The sequence below is a fragment of the Canis lupus genome, chromosome 12, assembly GCF_048164855.1.
Source record: "Canis lupus baileyi chromosome 12, mCanLup2.hap1, whole genome shotgun sequence".
Classification (NCBI taxonomy): Eukaryota; Metazoa; Chordata; class Mammalia; order Carnivora; family Canidae; genus Canis; species Canis lupus.
Genome location: NC_132849.1, coordinates 11,530,629 through 11,546,107, shown reverse-complemented (window position 1 = coordinate 11,546,107; position 15,479 = coordinate 11,530,629).

Sequence of the window (15,479 nt, the reverse complement as noted above, 5' to 3'; positions counted from 1 at the left end):
GATTTAGACTTGACCAGGTTTATTTGAACTGAAACATTCTTTCTTAACCACTGCATTAGATGGCCTTTCAGTAATAATAATAATAGTAGTAGTAGTAATCACAATAGCAGTAGTAGTGGTTTTGAAAATAGTGTTATTTTTGCTCAACTTTTTTGAATAATTATTATATGCCAAGTACTCTACTCTTTTATTCATATTCTGAATTCTCGTAATTTGCAACCAAAATTTTTTATAACCTAAATAATTTACAATCCTATCATAACCCTCATTTTATAAATGAAGAAAGGAGGCTTATTAATTTCAATTGTCTTGACTAAAGTTTTTCAACTTGTCCTTGGTGTAGCTTAGCTGAGAGCTTAGGGAGTATGGAACCAGAGTGTTTTTATGTGTCATGCCTTATTGCCTCCTGTTTCCTCTTGTGATGGTATTCAGGAAAAAAAACCTTGACTCTACCTTAATTTAGGGAAAACGTAAATTGTCTACATATTTAAAAGCCTTATAAGTACATACTTGTATTTATAGGCATCAAGTAAATGTGATGCTCCCCATAACTGACTCTGCCCAAAAGCATGCATAGACACCATGATGCCATAGCTGGGAAACACAAATAGTGAGACTTGTTGGAGGGAATGAACAGCACAGATGGAGGGAATGAATCAGTGATCTATATATGTGAAAAGAGCTGTAGTCTGGATACATTCTCCTTTTTCTCACATTGGTATGAAGAACTATAACAACCCTCTTCATTATCCTCCCAGAGCTGGAGTTTCTATCAGGGTGGTGGTGATTATATTTCTGTTTGATTTTTTTAAAAGATTTTATTTATTTACTTGAGATAGAGAGCTAGAGAGTAAGAGAGAAGGAGAGCATGAGTGGGGGCAGAGGGAGAGGGAGAAGCAAGCTCCCCACCAAGCAGGGAGCCTGATATAGGGCTTAATTCCAGACCCCGAGGATCATGACCTGAGCCGAAGGTAAACGTTTAACTGACTGAGCCACCCAGGTGCCCCTATATTCTGTTTTAAACATAATTTCTAATGTTATATAGATTGTGTGTTTAAAACTCTTTTAGGGCAGGAGGGAAGGCATGGTCATTTTAAAATTCGAATCAATCTTTCAAGTGCCTACTAGATTTAATAAGGAGAAAAACTGTAAATCCAGGTAATTAATTATTAAACACCTAACAGACAAATATAGTACCTGTGGGCAGAGAGGTCCTCTCCTTTGAGGAGGTAAAAACTAATTGCAAAAACAGAGTTGCTGAGAAGTCACACTGGGAAGCATGGGGTGCACATAGCAGTTGTCGCTTTTTGTGTGTTGAGCCACATTAAAAGAAAGGTGGAGATCTAAGAAAAAATATTTAAAACCCCTTGGCGAATTTATTCAATAACTACACATGAAAAAGAATAGGTGATAATGAGAGCCAATGAGAAAAGCAGTAAGAGGATGTCTATTCTGGGTTGCAGGGAGCTCTGTGAGTCGTGAAGTTTTCAATCCCTGAAAGATCAGAGGTCTGGCACTTAGTACATCCTCAAAAATAAAATTAAAATAACCAGCTAGAGGATCCTTGGGTGGCTTAGCAGTTTAGCGTCTGCCTTTGGCCCAGAGAGTGATGCTGGAGTTACCGGATCGAGTCCCACATCGGGCTCCCTGCATAGAGCCTACTTCTCCCTCTGCCAGTGTCTCTGCCTCTCTCTCTCTCTCTCTCTCTCTCTCTGTGTGTGTGTGTGTGTGTCTCATGAATACATAAACAAAATCTTTTTAAAAAATAAAAAAAATAAAATGAAATAACCAGCTAATCAATGATGGATGGATGACTTTTTCCCCCCAAGTTTGAGAAAAGAGAAATAATGTTTATATTCTTAAACATTATTGACAATTGTGCCTGTTATGTTTATGTCTCCTGCCCCCAGAATCACATGTTGAGGCCCTAACCCCCAAAGTCATGGTATTTGAAGATGTGACCTTCAGGAGGTCATCGGGGTTAAAAGAGGTCATGAGCATGGGACCCTGGTCTGATGGGATTAGTGCTCTTGTAAGAAGAGACACCAGAGAGCTTGGGCTCTCTTGCTGGCTGCACAAATAAGAAGTCAGGTGAGGACATAGCCAGAAGTGGGTCATCCGCAAGCCAGGACAAGTGCTCTCATCAGGAGCCAGAAAGGTTATCACCTTGATTTTGGACTTAGCCTCTGAATTGTTAGAAAATGTTGTTTAAACACTTAGTCTGTGATATTTTGTTATGGGAACTCAGCACTTAACACCCAAGTCCTTAGATATCTTTAAGTCTTGCTCTACTTGGGAACACATATAATTAAACCATAGTGTGTATATAAACACGTAGATCTATTCATCTATCAATGTATAGACATACCTATGTATGTCTATATAGATATATTTATATATATATACACACATATATACACTATATATTGTAAACTGTGTATACACATAATATAGAGTGTATTTATATTATATATACATTTATATATAAATATTGGTCATTTTAATGTTTTATTTTTTAATAAGTAGTTAACTTTCAATGTAAAATAACTTCCTAATTGAATGAAAATCACACTATTTTCTGACTTGGGGTCCACGTCTGAGGAGAAGTTGGCATTTAAGTCACAGGGCCATAACCAGGCCCTACAGTCAATGTGGTTGTACAATACCCAACATGTAAGCAGCATATCAAGTAAGAAATTCAAATTTCTATAATACGGGTGAGGCACAAATCCACACATTACAGCTCACTTTTTTCTTGTTTTCTCTCTTTTTTTTCTCTCACTTTTTCTTTTATCTTTGTATTGGGCCTTTGGGATATATAATAGATAGAAAAAACAAAACCCACAGACCAGGTGGTCCCAAGATGGGATGTGCTGAATGCACTATGGGGCCGCCATAGCAAGAGCTTGCAGAGGAGGCTCAAAGCCCTTGAGCCTGCTTCCCGAGGTTAAGTTTCTGAGACTAGAGAGCATCAGAAGATGTAATTCTCTCTCTCAGTGTCAGTGTTCCTCACAATGAATACAAACCACTTCTGAATGTCACATAGAGTACCAACAAACCCCCAGGTAGGAGAGCTCTCCCTTCACCTGCAGAAGCAGCCCGTTCCTTGGGTATACATAGCCAAGAGTTGAGAGATTTTTCTAAAATTTGTTGTACAAATGAGTACCTGGGAGCATGGAAAATGGAAAAAAGATTAGCAGATTCTGGAGACTAGGGTCCGTTCTCATCTGTAATTATCACCTGTGATCCTGAGTACATTTCTTGATCCTTCTGAGACATTCTTCTCTGTAAAATGGGGCAAATCATTTCTTCTCTACCTACTTCAGTGAGTTGACCTGAGAAACAAGTGAGGTATGTTTGGGTATATGAAATCCTTTTGTGAAAATATAACATCCTACACTGGGGGAGGCAACCACTGGCCCACAAGCCAAATCCATCCCACTGTATGTTTTTGTATGACCTGCAAACTAAGAGTGGTCTTTACATTTTTAAATGGCTGAGAAAGAGAATAACATTTTATGACATGAAAATTATATATAATTCAAATTTCAGTGTCCATACAAATGAGTGTAAATGCATATTATCTGTGGCTACTTTAACACTATCATGTCAAAGTGGAGTATGACCCACAAATCCAAAATATTGATTCTCTGGCCCTTGACAGGAAACCTTTGCCAGCCCCTGCTGTATACAATTCAAGGGATTATTCTCCTTTTATGAAATGGGTACACTTTTATTTACAAGGTTTTCCCAAACAACCTGGCCTGCCCATCATTGAAAGGTGAGCGCTGACCCTTCTCTAGCCATAAAGTTGGGCATGCCCAGCAGTTTCATAACATCAGGAGAAGTGGTGCAGTAGGGCACCATCAGGAGAAGTGGTGTACAGGGCAGGCTGAAAGACCCTAAAGATACCATAGTCACAGGAGCAGAACCTTCTCCATGGCAGGTCTTTATCAATCCATAACTGTGGTCTTGGATGATGGGGGGAAGAAGATGTTGAGAGATGGCTCTGCATGATACAATGACATCAGTGAAAATGGATGGCACAGCATCATAGCCCTACTCAGGGTGGTCCTGAAGGATAATCAGGAAAGAAAATCACTCCAGAAGGCAGAATTTCAAGAGGGACACCAGTGCATTTTTCTCAGAAGGAGACGTGGCCTGAGGTCAGGATCTATTCTGTTTCATAAACAGTAGCCAGTGATGCTATGGTTGGATGGTCTGGGACTAAGAAAGTACAAGATTGGAGGACTGATTGCAAGAAAGTTTGGAGGAGTGGATGGTAGATCCCTGAGAATGGTCCAGAAATGTGAGACTATCAGTGTTCCATGTAAATGTTTACCCAAAAGTCCCTTCCAAAGTGGAAGATTCTAATCAGGTGGCTGAAATTATTTATTTGCTCTGCAAGTTAGTCACCCTCCTCCCCCAGGTACGCTAGGGCAGGATTCTGAACCACCATCACTGGCTATGATGGTAGAATCAGAAATATTCCTAGGGATAACATCATGAACTGTCCTTCCCTCCTGCCATTGGCTCTTGCCACTTCTGAGTGCCAAACTTGCTCTCAGGTCTGCCAACATGGGAATATGATGTGGTGCCATATTCCTTAGAAGCCCATCTGATATATCCCTGTTCCCCACTGGTAACATTGAACTCCAGCCTTCAAGTAGGGAGTCAGAAATCTGTCCTCTCCGGAGTAGATCTATGCTCTGAATTCAGAATTATTTTCCCTGTCCACCATGATTCTGCCCCCTTTGTTAGACAGAAAGATGCCTGATGTATCGCCATGGCATCCCACAGAGCATTGGTTCTGAGCAAGGAATTTGCTATTCTCTGAAAGAAATAAAGCAATGAGACTCGCAGGATTTATTTCCCATTACCCAGAAGCAGCTGGCCTTATAGAATAGTAATGACAGCTAACATTTACAGATCTTCCTTGACTTAGAGTGGGGTTATGTCCCAATAAATGTATCGTAAGTCGAAAATATCGTAAGTCAAAAATGCATTCAATACACCTACCCTTTCAAACACCATAGCTTAGCCTCGCCTACCCGAGGCATGCTCAGAACACTTATATTAGTGTACCCCTGAGCAAAAGCAGCTAACACACAGCCTATTTCATAGTTAAGTGTTGTCTATCTCATGTAATTTATTGACTACTGAAAGTGAGAAACAGAAGCGCCGCGTGGGACAGAATGGTTGTCAGTGTACCAGTTGTTCACCTTCATGATCACGAGGATGACTGGGAGCTGCTGTTGCCCAGCATCACGAGAGGGGACCATACTGCATGTCCTTAGCCCAGAAAAAGATCAAAACTCAAATTTCAGAATATGGTCTCTACCAAACGCATATAGCTTTTGCACCATTATAAAGTCTAAAAATTGTTCAGTAGAAGCATCATAAATCAGAGACCATCGGTATATTCCAGGGAATGTTCTAAGAACCTCACATGTGCCAAGTCATCTAACCCTTATAACAGCCCTGTGTAGCAATTACATCATTATACCAATTTCTCAGAATGGTCAATAAATTGCTTCTGGTCACCCAGTTAGTAAGGGGAGACTGAGATTTGAATCCAGACAGTGCAGCTACAGAGCCTGTGCTCATAAACACTACTATATACAGCCTACAACAGAGGAGTGGAAGGGTACATCAAAGGCCCAGTTATGGAACCTCAGTAGAAACTGCAGCAGGTGAGGTTGCAGTGTGGCCTTGGGAGACAAAGTTTATTTTCTGAACCAGCAGCCGATATATGGTGCCATTTCAGCCCTGGAGGAGATGACCCTACCTGGGAATCAGGAGGGTAGAAGCAAGAGTTATGCCTCACTACTACTTGTAAAATTCCACTTATGCTCCCCATAACTCAGCGCCCCACTGATGTAGAGAACTTAGAATCCAAAGAAGGAACAGTCCTGGGGGAGCAAGCAATAGTCTCACTGAATCAGAAGCTGAGACTGTCTCCAGGCCATTTTAAGCTCCTCATGATGATGGTGAACAGTCAAAAAAGGGAGCTCTGCTGTAGGTCAGGGTGCTTGAGCCCCACTGTTTAAGGGGAATATATCAGGGTTCATTTGGCCTTAAGTAGCAACGACAGCAATACATTAAAAGTGATCTAAATCGTAACCACCTAAATCGCGGGAAGGCTGGTAGGAGGCATCCAAGGGTGGATCAGTGGCTCAGCAATGTCATGCGAGAAGCAGGCTCTCTCCAGGCGGCCACTCCTCCATCCTCAACGCTTGGCCACATCTCTCTGTGGCGCCAAGATAGCTGAGGCCCAGCCTGGAGAGAGGAAGCGGGGGAAGCAGAGCCAGACACGAGTGGGCAAAATACAGGGGGCTTTTAGGACAGTGAAAACACCATGGGATTCTCTAATGGTGGATGCACATCATTATACATTTGTCCAAACCCGTAGAACGTGAATCCCCAAGAGTGAGCCCTAGGGTAAAGCGGGGACTCTGGGTGATAATGGTGTGTCAGTGGAGGTCATCACACGCAACCAGTGCCCCACTCTGGTGGGGCGGTGGTAACAGGGGAGGCTGTGCAGGTACCGGGCAGATGGGGAATCTTTGTACCTTCTTCTCAATTTTCCTATAAACCTAAAACTGCCCTAATAATAATGATAATAATAAAGTCTTAAAAAAAAAAAAAGCCAAGGGATAGCAGAAAATGTATTCTGCAGCTGGCCCCAGCGGTTTCCAGGCCAGCAGTGCTTTGTGGCAGCATCAAGGTCCAGTGCTGGCGGGGTGCTGGCCCAGGCACCCCCTCAGCTGTGCAGGCAGCCCCGCAGGCTGTGGCTGTCCCTTCCCGCCTCCATTCATTCCAGATCCTTTTCTGGCCCTGATTCTCCAGCTGTCCCAGTGAGTCAGTCAGCTACCAACACCTCTGCAGCATACCTTTTTCCTGCTTCTATCCGCAAGAACCAATTTCTGTGGTGTGTAGCTAAGAAGTCTGACTGATCACACAGCTAATCAGTTCGTTGAAAACGAAGAGGGGTTTTCTATTTTTGTTGCGGTTCTTTTTGGCATTCCCCAGAGTTTTTAAAAGATGGCTAGAGAATAAATATACTTTACTGAAAGTTGTAGACTTTACCAAGTCTCTACAGTAAATGGGCCCTCTGCAGTCAGAGGTTCAGTTTCAGTTTCAGGAGAATTCAGTTTCAGAATTCAGGCCAAAACCATGTCCTCGGGAAAGGGGTACAGCTGCTGATAAATACCACATGTACTTCATATGAGTACTTACTATGAGCCAGGTACTATGAAAAGTACTTAAGTATATAAAAGTACTTTACTTATAAAAAAAGTACTTTTAAAGAAAAGGATTCCTATCAGCCCTATGAAGAAGATATTCCTGTGCTGCCTATGTCTGCAGTTAGGCAAGCTGGTTTGGAGACTGGTCACACTTGGTACACCCGGCAAGTGACCCAGGTCTGTCTAACCCCAAAGGCCCCAGACTCTCTGCCGTGTACCAGACCATGATTTTCATTTCTTTATGTGATCAGAGGGCAAGACCAGAACTTTTACCCTCCCAATCCGCAGAGGACTGCTCAGCCATAATTGAAGTTAATGCCAAAAGCAGCTATTTTGGAGTCCATCCAAAGGGTTTTGCTCTGGAAGGACCATAAAGGCGTTGGTCACTGTTTAATGTAGAACATGGTCCTTGGCCCAGACACTGAGGTTTACCTGGAAAGTGTGGCTGCAGGCCATGTGCTCATTTTAACTCACTTCACCTGCCGTGTCTCCACTCCTTCATGGAGCATGTCCACCCACGTGCCCTGGAAGAGAACCTTCCCACCCCCATCGTCCCTGCAGCCGAAGCAGACGCGCTTACTACTAACCGCTACCACCGATGGGCGATGGACAGCTTGCCCAAAGGCCCGATTTTTTTTTTTTTTTAATTCATGAGAGACAGAGAGAGGCAGACACACAGGCAGGGGGAGAAGCAGGCTCCAGGCAGAGAGCCTGATGCGGGACTTGATGCGGGGACCCCAGGATCATGCCCTGGGCTGAAGGCGGCGCTAAACCGCTGAGTCACCAGGCTGCCCAAGGCCACCAATTTTGAGGCAGACCAGCCTGTGGCTCGTGTGGCCTGTGTTAAAAAGATGGGCCTCTCAGAGAGCTGTCCTAGGAATCAGGAATTGGGAAACGGGAACAAGGAATGAGCTAGAAGCGGAGCTGAGGATGAAGGGCGCCTGATGCCAAAAGGATGAGAAAACTCACACAGAAGCTGATGTTACAGATAGACTAGATAGATAGAATCTATGCTCTGGAAAACCGAGGGTCGGGAGGCTGGCTGGTGGAGAGAAGATTACCAAGCAGATGGGCAGAGAGACACTCAGAAGCTCTGAGGGAGGACAAGGAAGGGGAGAGAAGTGGGAGAAAGCAGAGATGCCAAGAGAGAGACCTGGCCTCAGGCTTCTGGGACTTTCTGCATTTCCCAAGAAGTTTTGGGGGAGATCTGTTGTTTACAATCACATGATCCTGTTGGAAACTCTGCCTACTATTGAAAAAGGAAGCTTGCAAACTAATTTGTCTTTCATCATTTTGGTTTTACTCCATTCTTCCTCCTGTGACCTGATGAATGGTTCCAAAGGCCGGAACCCCGAATGAGATGAAATGGAAGCAAGCCCCTGGGATCCTCCACAGACCTCAGAAGCAGACTCTGAGGGATAGAACCTGATTACGTGGTGCTGACACGGGGCCTCCGATAACCCCTCTGCTCCTCTCTGGGGATTAAAGGCAGAACTGAGAGCGTTTCATGTTCTTTATAGTCTAAAAGCAGAAGCAAAATGGAATTCTTTCTTTCTCTTTCCATTTCAGGACTATGAACTCAACGTGTAGGTCCATTTCCTTAGAAAAGGTATCGTTTTCTGATTCAATAACCTGCTGTACTTAGGCTAAGGTGGTCCAGACACACACATCTGGATCATTTGTCTGCCATGCCAGGCAGGTGGTGGGTGAGAAAAGATGCAGCAGGCTGTCCTTTTGCTATGGGCTACCTGGAAGACTAACATGTTCCTCCTTCACATGATGTTGCTGCAGACCCCAGGCGTCAGCTAACAAAGCTGAGGGGCTCTCTTGATTTCTGAGCCCACCATACTGACCTGGAACAGCTCAGAAGCTGATGGAGACACAGAGGGTAGGTAGTTCCATCTTGGGCTGTGTGGCTTTCAAAGCTTCTTCAACCAGTCCACAGAGCCAGGTCTCCCGCCTCTTCCTTGTTTCTTTCCCCTCTTATCTGCTACTGTCTTACTTTGCCTCCATAACACAGAATGTGAGTTGCAAAGAAGGAAATTGGGGCAGTGGGTAAGGCCCCAGACCCTGGACACAGACTTCTTGTGCTCAGATCTTGCCTGTGCCACTTACGAATAGATCTCTCTCAACCTCAGTCTCTTCACCTGGGAGATGTGGATACTAGAGAGTTCATATTTGTAAAGGGTCTTGGAAAGTTCCCAGTATATAAGACACCCTAGAAGCATTTGCTAAATCAGTAAACAAACCTGCTCCACCGAAAGGAGACGCCTCCCCAACAGAATAGCCAGGCTGGCAGAAACAGAGCTTGGCTTCAAAAGACCTGAATTGTGTTTCTTATTATCAAGTGATTTTTTTTCCTTGCAGGAAATTTCCATTTGCTAATTAATCTTCACTAGGCCAGTGACTATTCTAAAGTAAGAGAGTGTTTCAAATTATTGGTAACTTGTTTTTAGAAAAAAAGGAAATTAAATACAGAAATGCACCATTTAGGTCAAGGTTAATTAATTGGCAATTGAGAGCATAGAAATCAGTGACAATGCAGAATGGAGGACTTGTGGGAGTTTGTGCCAAAAGACCTGGGCTGAATCTCAGCTCGGCAACCTTTCAGGGGACCTTTGGCAAGGCCTTGTCCTTCCCCAAGCTTCAGCATCTGCAAAATGGGGACACTAGTACCCAACTTACAGGGTGGCCCTGAGGATGTAGCATAGTGCAGGCCACAGAGTATGGCGCTTACTGACTCAGCCGTTTGGGGGATTTTTTTTTTAACATTTTATTTATTTATTCATAAGAGACACACACAGAGAGTCAGAGACACAGACAGAGGGAGAAGCAGACTCCATGCAGGGAGCCCAATGTGGGACTCGATTCCAGGACCCTAGGATCACAACCTGAGCCCAAGGCAGACACTCAACCACTGAGCCACTCAGGTGCCCCCTGTGGTGTTTGGGTTTAAACCCCTTCAAACTTTCACTCAAAATGCTTTTTTTTTTTTTTTTTTTTTTACTGAGCAATATTTCATCTTGGTCATGGGTATGAGTTTCCAAGAGGCATGTACTCATCAGGAATAGGTACATGCCTCTTCCTTGAATGTCGACCCCCCTGTGCACATATTTGTCTGTGTGCTGGCAGCATGTGAGTCCTTTGGTTTCCTCATACTTTTGTCAATGCTCAGTGTCAGCAGACTTTTAATTTTTGCCAGGCTGATAGGTGAAAAGCCACATCTTAATTTTCGTTTCTGCATAAACTGAGATTGAGCATGTCTTTGTATACTTGTTAGCTATTCTAATGTCCTATTCTGAGAATTGTCTAGACATATGTTTTGCTCATTTTCCTGTTGGGTTTCCTGTTTTTGTTGTTGCTTTGGAGTTGTTTCTGGTCTATTTTAGATATGGTAGACATTGGAAATATCTTCTTCCAATTTATCATCTTTGAATTACTTTTGTTTAGATTTTCCTTATTGAACAGAAATCCTGTGGTGTACTGAAGGTACCAAACTCAATTCAACTCCTGGCTATGTTGACTTAACCCTCCGTCTCTATGGCCAGTCAGAAAAAAGCAGCATACCTATTTTTGGACATAAATGCTATTTATCTCAGTCATGACTGTGTTTTTACATACATAAAAAATTAGAAGACATACAAATATCAAAGGGTAACAATATTACTAAGACAAAGCAATCAAAGATCTTGACTCAGAGATGACCTAGATGGTCCAACTATCAGGCAAGGATCCTAAAGAACTATAATTAATGTGCTTAAGGATCTAGTGGGAAAGGAGGACAAGAAGTAGGAAGGAATTTCAGCAGAGATAGAAATCATAATAGTCCAAAGTCACACACATTCTATCTTTACTCTTCTATTTTCTTAAATTACTAAGACTTTTTCTTATGTTTATTTTTTTTTCTCCTCTCTCAATATTTTTGTTTTGTTTCTCTCTTGATTTGGTTTGATAGTGTGGTCGGTTTGTCAACCTCTCTCTCACTTTTTTGGCATCCCTAGGGCTGAGATTAAGAGATGAAACAAAGTTTACCCTCTTGTCAGGAATCAGAAACCTCCTCCCATGCCTCAGCTGTGATATTCAAACTCTGAGAAAGGTGGTTTCAGTGAAAATATCAAGAAATTGCCCCAGAGCTTAAATGGAGGACCTATATGATTTTTTGAAAAGGGTTAATTTGTTTTTTATTCAAGTAGAATATCTCATTCTCTCAAAGGGCCACAAAATGGCGTACTGGTTACATTTAGAATAATATTACTAACAGGCAGTCAGATTGGAAAAACAAAACAAAATAAAAGCAGTTCATCAGCCAATAATTACTTGGCCTATAATTAAGTCCATTTTTTTCTCTCAGTAATATAAGACACTATGTGTTATGTCCATAGCCATGTACCCTGAAATACTCAGATTTGGATCAGATATTTTAACATTTACCAAGCTTTGGTTCTACTGCAACTTTTACATAGCTTATATTTCCCTCCATTCATTTGTTAATGGTTTTGATATATCCTAGATTAGGCTAAAGAATGATTGCCAGAAGAAATGGAGGGTTGGGCACCTTAGTTCTACTCCATCTTGTTTCATCACTGGAAATCAAGAAAGTTGGACCGTTGGAGACAGGACACTGAGACACCTTCCTGCAGGCTATTTTTCCATCACATACTGAAGGCATGGTGCCATCAGCCTCTCAGTTTTTAAAGACTTTCAGAAATGTCTCAGAAAAAATTCCTCTCTCTAATACCAAAAGAAACTTGTATGTTTGATACACTAGGATGGGGTAATGGGACTCCAAAGGAAAAGTGCTTAGGCTTTGCAAATCCTAAGGCAGCCTTGAACATTCATAGTCATGATCTACCACCCACTTTGTTGTTTATCTACTGTGTTCTTTTTCTTGTTAATTGAGAGCATTGGTTGATAGAGTACAATGGAGAAAAACAGAGAATGCTAATGTTTAATTCTGGAAGCTATGGTGGAGACCATCTAGTCAGAGTTTCAAACTGTGCCTAAGACGCAAAGGATGGTTGAGGCACGGGGCTCTGGTCCATCCTGCTCCCATATATACCCCTCATCTCCTTTCACTCTCTGTTCTTCCTGCCATCAGAGTAGCTACTCTTGGATATATTTTTTTTAATATTTTATTTATTTATTCATGAGAGAGACAGAGAGAGAGAGAGAGAGAGAGGCAAAGACACAGGCAGAGGGAGAAGCAGGCCCCACGCAGGGAGCCTGATGTGGGATTCAATCTTGGGTCTCCAGGATCACACCCTGGGCTGAAGGCGGCGCCAAACTGCTGAGCCACCGGGCTGCCTCTCTTGGATATATTTAATGTATTGAGATTCTCCATAAAGTTTTGTTTGGAAACAAGAGTTCAGGGGCACCCGAGTGGCTCAGTTGGTTAAGTGTCTGACTGTTGATTTCAGCTCAGGTCTTGATCTCAGGGTTGTGAGCTCAAGCCCCATGTTGAGCCCCACCTGGGATGTGGAGCCTACTTAAAAAAAAAATAGACTTCTGGAAAGAGAGTTCACTGCTGAGCATGAAAAAAACCACTGGCCTATCTGACTTCATCATTTTACTGATGAGTGCTCTGAGGTTCACACAATTTCAATAAGTTACCCAAGACCTCCCAACCAGCTATGTAAGCCAGGTTTTCTGACTCCCAGTTCAGGACTTTTACTTTAGGGCAGAGCAAGTTTTTTCCAGAATCTGACCTATTCTGAGAGGGTGTGACTGCTGCCTTTGGGGAACATGTGGTTTTTCACTGGAGTCCTCATGAGGTGGTTCTATCACCCTTCCAATCCTGAACGCCTGCCCATTGCAACTGAGCCGAGAAGGCTGGAGTTCTTTCTAGAAGCAGCTTCCTCTCTGAGGGCATGAGACTAGGGTCTCCTTCGAAGAGCAGCTCCAAGCTTCCGGATTCAGGCACTCTCAAATGATGTGCCTCCAGGGAGTGACCATTAAAGTTAAGGATAATTTGACTTTCACCTGAGGATATGTAGCTGAGCAGGTTTTCAGGGGCTGCAGATAATGGCCTCAAGGGCCAACTCATTTCCTTGATTTTCAAGCATCAGTTGAGCCAAGTCAACAGCCGGAAGCTAAAGCACAAGACCCTAAGCAGTGAATTCCTCCCTCCCCTAGGTAGGAGGGGACTGGGTCTGCTAGGATCAGAAACATGAAAATGTGTCCATCAGCACTTTGCCGACCAGAAACCTCTGGGTGTTTTATTTTCTACACCTCTAAAACAAACCTTTAATCAAATAAATATTTATTTAAGTTTTGTCTCACTAGAGGTTGCTTTCAAAAGAGACACCTGATATAAAACAAAACTGCTGTTATGTTGTTGGTATCATAATACATTTGCTCCTCCTTATAAAAATAAAGTTTTGGTCAATGAGAAATGAGAGGCAACTGCCACTTAGAACCAAAGTATGGGGACGGCTGGATGGCTCAGCGGTTGAGCATCTGCCTTCGGCTCAGGGCATGATCCCGCAGTCCTGGGATGGACCCTCATTGGGCTCCCTGCATGGAGCCTGCTTCTCCCTCTGCCTGGGTCTCTGCCTCTCTCTGTGTCTCTCATGAATAAATAAATAAAGTCTTTTTAAAAAGTGAACCAAAGTTTGATAAACATTGACAATTGCTGGAGTTCTGAAGAATAAAGAAACTGCTGAGCTCTCAAACCCCAAACCAAGCAAATAGAGCACCTGCTTTTTAAAAGAAGCAGTCCAAGAGAAATTCAAATTTCAGATGGGCCCGAGGTAGGCTGAGTGATGGGCCCTCAAAGATCCATATCCACACCCTAATCCCTGGAAGCTGTGACTGCTACTTTATATCAAAAAGGGGACTTTTGCAGATGTGATTAAATTAAGGATCCTTCTAGAGAAAGATTATCTGTGGTATAGGAAGAGGATCCCGGGTTATCCAGGTAGGCCCTAAATATAACCACATGTGTCCTTGCAAGAGGAAGGTAGAGGGAGACTTGACCACAGAAGAGAAGGCAAGGTGAACAGGAAGCCGAGATAGGAGTGATGTATCACAAGCCACATTTTGTGGCAGCCACTGGGACCTGGAAGCAGCTGGGAACAGATTCTCCCCTGGAGCCCCCAAGAAGGAGGCTGCTGACAGCTTGAGTTTAGCCCCATAAGACTCTTTCAGACTTCTGGCCTCTAGGACTGTAAGAGAGTAAATTGCTGTTGTTTTCAGCCACTACGTTGGTGGCAATTTGTAACAGCAGCAATAGGAAACTAAAATAGGACTCCAGTGACTTCACAAAATTAACCTAGAGGCTGAATATTTTTCCTCTTCAATCACATTAGTTTTTGCAAGCTTAAACCATGGAACGTAGAAATATCTAAGGGAAAGGTCTTGGAAGAACACAAATCAAAGGGTAAATGTTCCAAATGGCATTTGCTCCCTCAGCTTTTCTATCATCCCATTCTCCAGCCCTCCCCCTCCCAACACTCTCCATCCTGAGTTCAGGGAATCATCCAGATGCACCCTCCAGGTGACTTCTACGTGTCTGACTCGCCAAACCTCCATAGTTTAACAAAAACATCCCGATGGTCCTTGTCAAGCTACATATGGTCTGATCGTTAATAACTATATAACTGTCAGCTCATAGACTTTTATACACATCCGTTCTTTTATTCAACAAATACCGACTGAGTGCCTACTCTGCCCGAGGCACTGTGCTAGATCCTGGCACACGATGAATGAGGTACATGTGCTCACACACACACCCCGTCTTCTCACAGATTAGTAAAGAACCTGGGTTGAAGCAAGGAAACCACAAACGCATAGAAGTACTGCCTTCGGTCAAATGCTGTGGCAGAGACAGGGAATAGGGGAGCCTGCCTCTCTTTGGAAGTGGCATTGGGGTTGTAAAATGAGCTCACCTCTTAAAAAACCAAGTGGGGGTGAAGGGAGCATCCCGCAGACAGCATTCAAGGACCCGGGTTGGGGGAGAGCTTTGTCTGTTTCAGGGACAGAAACAAAACCCCTCTGGGCAGAGCAGGGTGGGAGGGGAGGTCGGTTGGAGAGGCAGGCAGCCCCCTCACCCTCGATGATCTGGGGTTTGGGGGTAATGGCAGAGTGCCTGATGCCTTTTCTCCTAGCAAACAGCCTGGAAATGTCAGGAGCTGAAAAGTGTCTACCTCAGCAATATGCCAATAGTTGAGGCTTTACCAAGAGAGATGCGCTCCTTTAAATTTATCAGAACATCCTCTAGACAAGCACTTGAAC